Raw genomic sequence first — 8,218 nt, forward strand, 5'->3', positions numbered from 1 at the left:
AGAAGCAGTGGCAGCAGGTACCGTGGGAGCCTAAGGGCATATCACCAACCTCTGGGAGCAGGGCTCTCAGAATAATGTTGGCCCACAGCACTACTTCTCACATGTGGCAAGGGGGCTATGCTGGGTATCTGATGCTGAAGTGGGCAGACAATGTTTAGTGAGGAACAGGGGAGGCAGAACATTGTGTGGTATGTAGTCTGCCTACTCTTCCATACCATGGCTGCAGTATCTGTTTGTGTGGCACATGAAAATGTCCGGCTTCCTTGCTCCACCCCTGGCAGGGTGGTAGCAGCTGGCATCAGGCTGCTCAGGAATCAGATTACTGTGGGATTCAACAAGGGCTCTAGCAGTGCCTCTGAATAGTCTCCAAGCAGCTATCTGTTGGTCTGGAGGCCTGTGAGGTCCAAGGGTTCTACTCTGTGTCTAGGATTGTAAATGTCCATGGAGGAAGTGTGGAATCCCAGAGGTCTCTCCCTCACTCACCCCTTCTCCACATTAGGAAGCCTCTCCCAGCTCCATGCTGATCCCAGCCCAGCAGGCTACTGGGCTTCACTTTCCTCTGCTTTCCATGTTCTTGTCATTTCTCCAATTGATTCCAGTGTACTTTTTAAGATGATCTCCTTGAAGTGCTAATATTTACTTGCTGTTTCGATTCATTTCCAGGAGAAAGGTGCCCATTAACTGCTTCTAGTCAGTTTCTAGTCAGAAACGAAAGTGTTTTTTATAGCAGATCAAATTTATAGCAAAAAATATATTTTTATTACGAATAAAATTGATAGGTAATAATCAGAATTTCAAACAAAATAACCCTACTTTACAGCAAACAATATTAGAACCCAGCACTCCCAGATCATTCTGTCATACATCATTTCCTAAAAGAAACAATAAAAATAAAAGATCACTCCTGGGCACACAAAACACATCTAATTGAAAAGTTCTTATGAAATATTTAAACCCAAATACATAGTACACTACACCAGTTGTACATGCTCAGATATAACATAAACGCTCTCTAATAATGAAACTTAAAGTTTAGCCCTTGAGAGATCATTTATTTTATAGTTTTTTTAGAATAGAAATTCACTTAGATATGGTATTTCTAATAAATGGCAGTAATACATTTGAAATTACATGTTTTAATTTCTCCACATTAAATTATAAGTTAATGTCCTTATATAAAGGTACAAATACTTTCTGTAATTAACATATTTAATAACTTAAAACTTCATTTTAATTGCCTGATTTATAGTTATTTCTACAAATCTTGGCTTGCTGGAAATGGATGGTTAAATTTTTACTGCAAAACCTGAAATTAGTGTCTCATAAACTGATTTCACAAATTTAAAATATTATAAAAACCTTTAGGATTCATAAAATTATTAATTATATACATTAATATTTTTCAAAACAATTGCTCATTTTAAAGTATATGTTACTTAAAAAATTGAGAGAGTTTAGGCTAAAAAATTTACTAAATGATGTAGGATTGGAAGCAGGGGTCAAAAATGAGAAAATGTTTTACCAATAATAATGAAAAATAATGCTTATAATTTAAAATTAACAGAACACCTGGACAACTTTAAAGATAAATATATAGCAAAAGTGAGTTTTTAAAATATATTTATTATTTAGAGAGTCAGCATAGTACAATTGTTAAGGAATCAGGACCTTACATATTCTGACAATTCACTCATCGATATACTGACTGTTAAATGTGAGTAATAATATTTACTTCATAGGGTTTTTACATGTATTAAAAAAGTCAATGGTTGGAAAGCACTAAATGGTTTTTAGCAAATAGTGCATACTTAAGTTAATGTCAGATGTAATACACAGTGTGTTGTTCTGATTTGGTAAATGAAGTCATGTCTTTAAAATAATACCCCTTCCTATAAAGGTACCCCTTTATAGGGTACAAGGAAGCTCTTTTTTGATGCTTAAACAGTTCTGCATTTTTATTGTGGTGGTGGCCACACAAATCTTGAGTGATAAAATTGTATAAAACTACACACACACACACACACACAATTGAGTGTATATAAAAACTGTTAAAATGTGGATAATGTCTACAGATTGTATCAATGTCCATTTCTTTGTTTTGATATTGCACTATAGTTGTGTGATTTTATCATTGGGGAAAGTTGGGTGAATAGTATACATTACCTCTCTATACTAATTTTGTAAACCTCTGTGAGTCTATATTTGTCTTAGTCCACTTTTTGTTGCTACAACAGACTGCCATAGGCTGGATAACCTCTAAAGGTTAGAGGTATACTTGGCTCGTGGTTCTAAAAACTGGGAAGTCCAAGATTGGGCAGTCACATCTAGTGAGGGCCTTCTTGCTGTGTTATCTCATGGCAGAAAGATGGAAAGACAAGTGAGCACATGCAAAAGAGAGAGACACCAGGAACTCACTCTTGCTATAGCTAACCTGCTCTTGCAATGACAGCATTAATCTAATCATAAGGACTTGGCCGTAATATACCAATTACCTCCCATTAGTCCCCACCACCCAATATTGTTGTGCTGGAGATTGAGTTTCCAACACATGAACTTTGGGGGAACTCACTCAAATCACTGAAATAATGTTTTCAAAATAATAAATTAAAAACAGAGTCTAGAAAAGTCACAAACAGAATTCCAGTTTTCTGTATCATTCATTATATTTGATACCTTATAAGAATAAGCCAGATTGGCTACTTAATTTTGAGAGCCCAGTGAAAAATGAAACTTCAGAGGCCCTTGTACAAAACAATTAATATTTTAAGGATAGCAACAGCAAGCACTTAACCAAGCGTAGGACCATTCCAAAGGTAGAGTTGTGTGAAATTGACTACACAGGTTGCATGACTGTAAAGCAACCCCTGGCAGCATTTTGTTAAATAAGAAAACCCAAAAGTTCATCTGGATATGTGGACAAAATGAAAATATCTGAGATCATCAGAAACTTACCAGGGGATCTAGCTAAATCTGAGAACAAGTGTTTATCCAGAAGATAAAGACAGACATTAAGTGCAGAAAACCTCCTTTGTGCTATATAAATTACAATGTTTTGTAAACATTCACCAAAGTGGCTTTGGCAACAGTGTCACTAATGCTCCATTTTATCTACAAGGACTATATTGAAAGATAAGGGACATGGTAATTGCAGTCCCATTGAAAAATTTAAATACCTTAAATTAGAGCAGATTTAGATAATATTTGGTAACTTTTAAAACAAGTAATAATAATGAAATAAAGCCTCTTTTATGTAGTTTTCCAAGGGCTTTTTCCTCACTTTGCTTTTTGCATCTTGAAAGAAACCAACGTTGGATGTCTCTAATCATGCATTCATACACTTGTCACTTTTCTTGTCATCAAATTATCTTATAAAGCTTACTCAGTAATCTGCTATGATGATCAAAGTTAATTGTTAACAAATCATACATATTTTAAATATATATCAAAAACTTCTAGATATACAAAGCCTAATCAGAATCTATTTAATAATGGAACATACATGCAAACCAACGATATGTGTGGATATATTTTTAAATATCAATATTAGTGAAGGAAGGCTGTGAAACAATGTGAGAATGAGTAACTCCAACTCAAACCTTTTTTTCCCTTTCCTGAGCAGTAATGAATTTCAAATTCATTTCAGAAACACTATTTTTAACGATACAAACTTTACATCACCATACAGGATCTAATGAAATGTCACAAAGCATAAAAATGGCTATACAATCACTTAACTAATTTACACTGTGAAATTCACTACAAAGGTAGCTTACTGTGAACATTAAGAGATACTTAGTTCCAAAAACATCAGAAAAGTCTTGTGTTAATTCAAGTTCAAGAACCACATTTTAACAGACTGGAGTATGTAAAAGTTAACATCTATAAGCCTACGTATTAAATATGTAAGGAATACAGAATATATTGATCAACATTTCGAGGTTATTACTTTTTAGCCAAAATTGTAAATATTTTTATTAAATTATATAAATGACTTTATTAGTTTATAACAAAATACTTTATAATGTTATTTTATATCAAGTTATGATTTACAACATTTGTTAATATTACTTCCTTTTAACATAACCTTCTCTAGCTTCTTTGCCGATCATTTTAGCGCTGGCTTAAAACCTGGGTGATGAACTACTATGTATGACAAATCACCACCTTACATACATGTTTACCTCGGTAACAAACCATCACATGTACCCCCAAATCTAAAATAAAAGTTTAAGAAAAGAAACTTGTTCACAGAAAAATGTTGTGAGCTATTTAAATTGTAAAAATAATGACAGGATATGTTTATAATTTTATACGTGTGTGTGTGTGTATAAATTGAGTGTTTCTGACAGTGGCATTTTTATCAATGTCATTTAGGGGAAAACGGATATACAACTGGGTTTTTTAAAAGTACAGACAATAGTTTTCCAGCAACTGCTCTAATGTCTGCCTCCTCCACCACTCTAGTGCTCAGGTGGTGCAGAGCTGTCACCTCCGCCATCTTCCCTTCCACCTCACAGGAATTCACAAGTTGGCCTAACACGCAGAACACGTGTTTGGAAGCAAAGACTAAGACTTGGAACGCTGGCTTCTCCCAGAAGCCGATGCCTTAACATTACTATATCATTTTTATCTGAATGTGCAGCTACCATTTTCTCTAAGTGTATTGCTTTCAAAGGAAACGTTTTATTAAGTGCAAGTTAAGTCCTCTCTGAGTATTTATATATACAGTATATATACATATGTAAGGAGATATATGTATAGCTCCTTATGGATATGTGTAAATATATCTATTGTATATCAAGGATGATTATGTGTAAATATATTTATTATGCATCAAGGATGTGTGTATATGTGTATGTTTGCATAAACCCAAGAGAAGTGCGGGGAACATCACACACCAGGGCCTGTCGTGGGGTGCGGGGAGGGGGGAGGGATAGCATTAGGAGATATACCTAATGTAAATGACGAGTTAACGGGTGCAGCACACCAACATGGCACATGTATACATAGGTAACAAACGTGCACGTTGTGCACATGTATCCTAGAACTTAAAGTATAATAATAATAATAAAAGAAAGCTGTTGTCATTTCTTAAAGGAAAATGGCTCAGCCAATCAAGCAGGAAGTGCAGCGGGTGGAAGAGTGGGTGGCTTCTGGGAACAAAGGGCCACACCTGAGCCTGGTTCTGGTCGATAATAATCCTGCAAGCCATTCCTGTGTCCTCAACAAAACCAGGACAGCTGAAGATGTAAAAATTGACGTTGAGACAGTTGTAAAATCAGCTTCAATTTCAGAGAAGCTATTGTTGAATTTAATCAATAAACTGAAGAATGATGATAATGTAGATGGCCTCCTTGTTCAGGGGCCTATTGCAGATCACATCAATGAGAGAAAGACGTGTAATACTGTTTCTTCAGACAGGGATGTCGATTGCTTTCATGTACTTAATGTTGGGCGAATGTGTTCTCACCAGTATTCCATGCTACCAGGTCCCCCATAGGGTATGTGGGAAATGATGAACCAGCCCTAGAGAAGAATGTAATTGCAGCTGGGAAATAAAAAAATGTTGTGATGCTCGTTTTAATGTTATTAAACACAGATGGGGTGCATGAAAGTCCTGGAGGTGATGCCACTGTTACAATATCTCGTCAGTACTCTCCCACAGAGCAGTTGAAGAAAAATATAATTCTTGCAGATATTGTATTATCTGCCTCAGGCATTCCAAATCTGGTCACAGCAGATATCAAGGGAGGAGAAGCAATCATTGACATGAGAATACATAGAGTTCAAGATCCCATAATTGCTAAACCCAAGTTGGTTGGAGATGTGGATTTTGAAGGGATCACGAAAAAGCTGATTACATCATTCCAGTTCCTTGGGGTGTTCATCCCAGGACAGTCGTGATGTTAATGAAGAATATGATTATTACTGCCAAAACATTGCTGAGGCCTGGAGAGCAGTAAGTGCTGAAGTCTAAAGAGCTTGTAGTAGCTACTCATTAACTATTGTGTCTTCTATGTCATGAACAGCACTCCAAGCCAGTTCAAGAAGCAAAGCAGGTCAGCAGTATTTTTTGTTTCTTTTATACTGAAATAGATTAAAATGATGCTTTGTATTCATTGAAACCTTAAGTGCTTGGGTGTTTGCACACATAACTCTGCAATACCTCACCAGGGAACATTCTAGGATCATGCAGGGTTATGCGATCTAGTCAAGAGCAGCCATTGACCTAGTTAGTAACATGGGAGTCACTGTCACATTGAGAATGGATGCTTAACTTTGTCAAGACACTTCAGTTAAAAACTGGCCTTTTCTAGGACTGCATTTCTCAAGTGCTATTCCAATAAGAGCTAATACTCATTCCAGTTTCCAAACCTTGTTGGTTCAACTGCTCAAACCGAAAGAAAAATGTTTCTGGAGAAAATTAGGGAAAAGGTGTAAAGAAAAAAAAAATGGTAGTAACTGAGTGGAAAAAACATTACTCATATATATATATATATATGAGTATATATATACGAGTATATATATATGAGTATATATATACGAGTATATATATATGAGTATATATATACGAGTATATATATATGAGTATATATATACGAGTATATATATATGAGTATATATATACGAGTATATATATATGAGTATATATATACGAGTATATATATATGAGTATATATATACGAGTATATATATATGAGTATATATATATATGAGTATATATGAGTATATATATATATATGAGTATATATATGAGTATATATATATATATGAGTATATATATGAGTATATATATATGAGTATATATATATGAGTATATATATATATATGAGTATATATATATATGAGTATATATATATCCAGATTTATCCAAGTAGAACCAAATTGGCTAGGGAAAAAGCAAAATGCATTAAACCACACATTCAAGTTGAAAAAATGTGGATAATTTTCCTAAGCTGTCTTTTTGTGGCTTAGTCATTGGGGAAACGTTTAGAGTTGTTTTATTTGCTATTAGTCCTCATTTTAGGTATGTTACCCTTAAGTGTGCGGTCTCCCCATTTCAGTTTTCTAGGATTAAAAGTCTTGTTTCATAAATTATTCATATTTATTATCCTATTTGGCTTTTGCTATATATTTAAACTTTGTTGTTAAATTTTTGTATTGTTAGGGGGTATTTGTATAGCTTCTTTGAAATTTCTTGAAACCTAGTTCTGAAAAACAAACTCAGCTTGATAATCATTTGGGCAACTTGTATAAGTCTGCAACTTATTTTTCCACCAAAGAGTTGTCAGCACCTGTCTGTTTTTCAGTGATGTACCCCACTGATTTTCCCGAAAGACTTTTAAGAGCTGGAACTAATATTGAATTTTTTTCCAACATTCTGAGTAGAGGGTTTTTTAAAATGTTTTAATAACACACACACACACACACACACACACACACACAAATAAAGTGCAGACAATACTTTAAATAAACAATAAATAAAAGTACTATAAATACATATTGTATAAATCTTTGCCTGTTAATGAATATATAAATTAATTGCCATTATTTTCACCAATATAGCTTTCCTTTTAGAAATATACCATGATTAATTTAGTAAGTCTCCTATTGAAAGACATTTAAGTTGCTTCTGGTTTTTCGCTGATATAAGTTATTCCAATATATCCTTTTAACAACACCTTTACACACTTGTCCATTTTTAACTTGAGATAAATTGCTGGAAACAAATTACTAGAATGAAAGACATGAACTTTGAAAGCTTTTGACAATAAATGAGGCTAAAGGTAGTTTATACTTCTGCACCATAATCTATGATAGTGTGTTACATTATTTATAACAGAAATTTTGCAGGCAAAACTGTTTTTTCTTTGCTTAATTTTGTTTACAAATGTGGACAAATATATCTACAAGTGTGGTCAAATATATTACATGTGTTTATTTGCCTTTTGCATGTTTTTTTTCTAATCCAATTCCTATGTCATTTCCCTCTTATCCCACATAAAATTTTATATTGATTTATAAAATCTCCTTATTTGTTAAGGATATTAAGTAATGCTTTACCTGTGATACTGACTGTGATGCAGTTGCTTTATTCAGTTTTTGTTGTTTTTGTTTCTTTCTTGCATTTTGGTTAGAGTGGCTTTTGTTGTCACATTTACTGTTTTTTCTATGCAGATTTTTATTTTTCATGTCTTGCTAAAAAAAATTATATGGT

The 8,218-nt window shown here is 33.9% G+C and overlaps 1 pseudogene; it reads left to right on the forward strand.

The window, feature by feature from the left end:
* Nucleotides 1–435: 435 nt before the first annotated feature.
* On the forward strand, nucleotides 436–6,002 carry LOC129480169 (bifunctional methylenetetrahydrofolate dehydrogenase/cyclohydrolase, mitochondrial-like; annotated as a pseudogene).
* Nucleotides 6,003–8,218: the final 2,216 nt, after the last annotated feature.

This window comes from Symphalangus syndactylus, chromosome 4 (assembly GCF_028878055.3).
Source record: "Symphalangus syndactylus isolate Jambi chromosome 4, NHGRI_mSymSyn1-v2.1_pri, whole genome shotgun sequence".
Classification (NCBI taxonomy): domain Eukaryota; kingdom Metazoa; phylum Chordata; class Mammalia; order Primates; family Hylobatidae; genus Symphalangus; species Symphalangus syndactylus.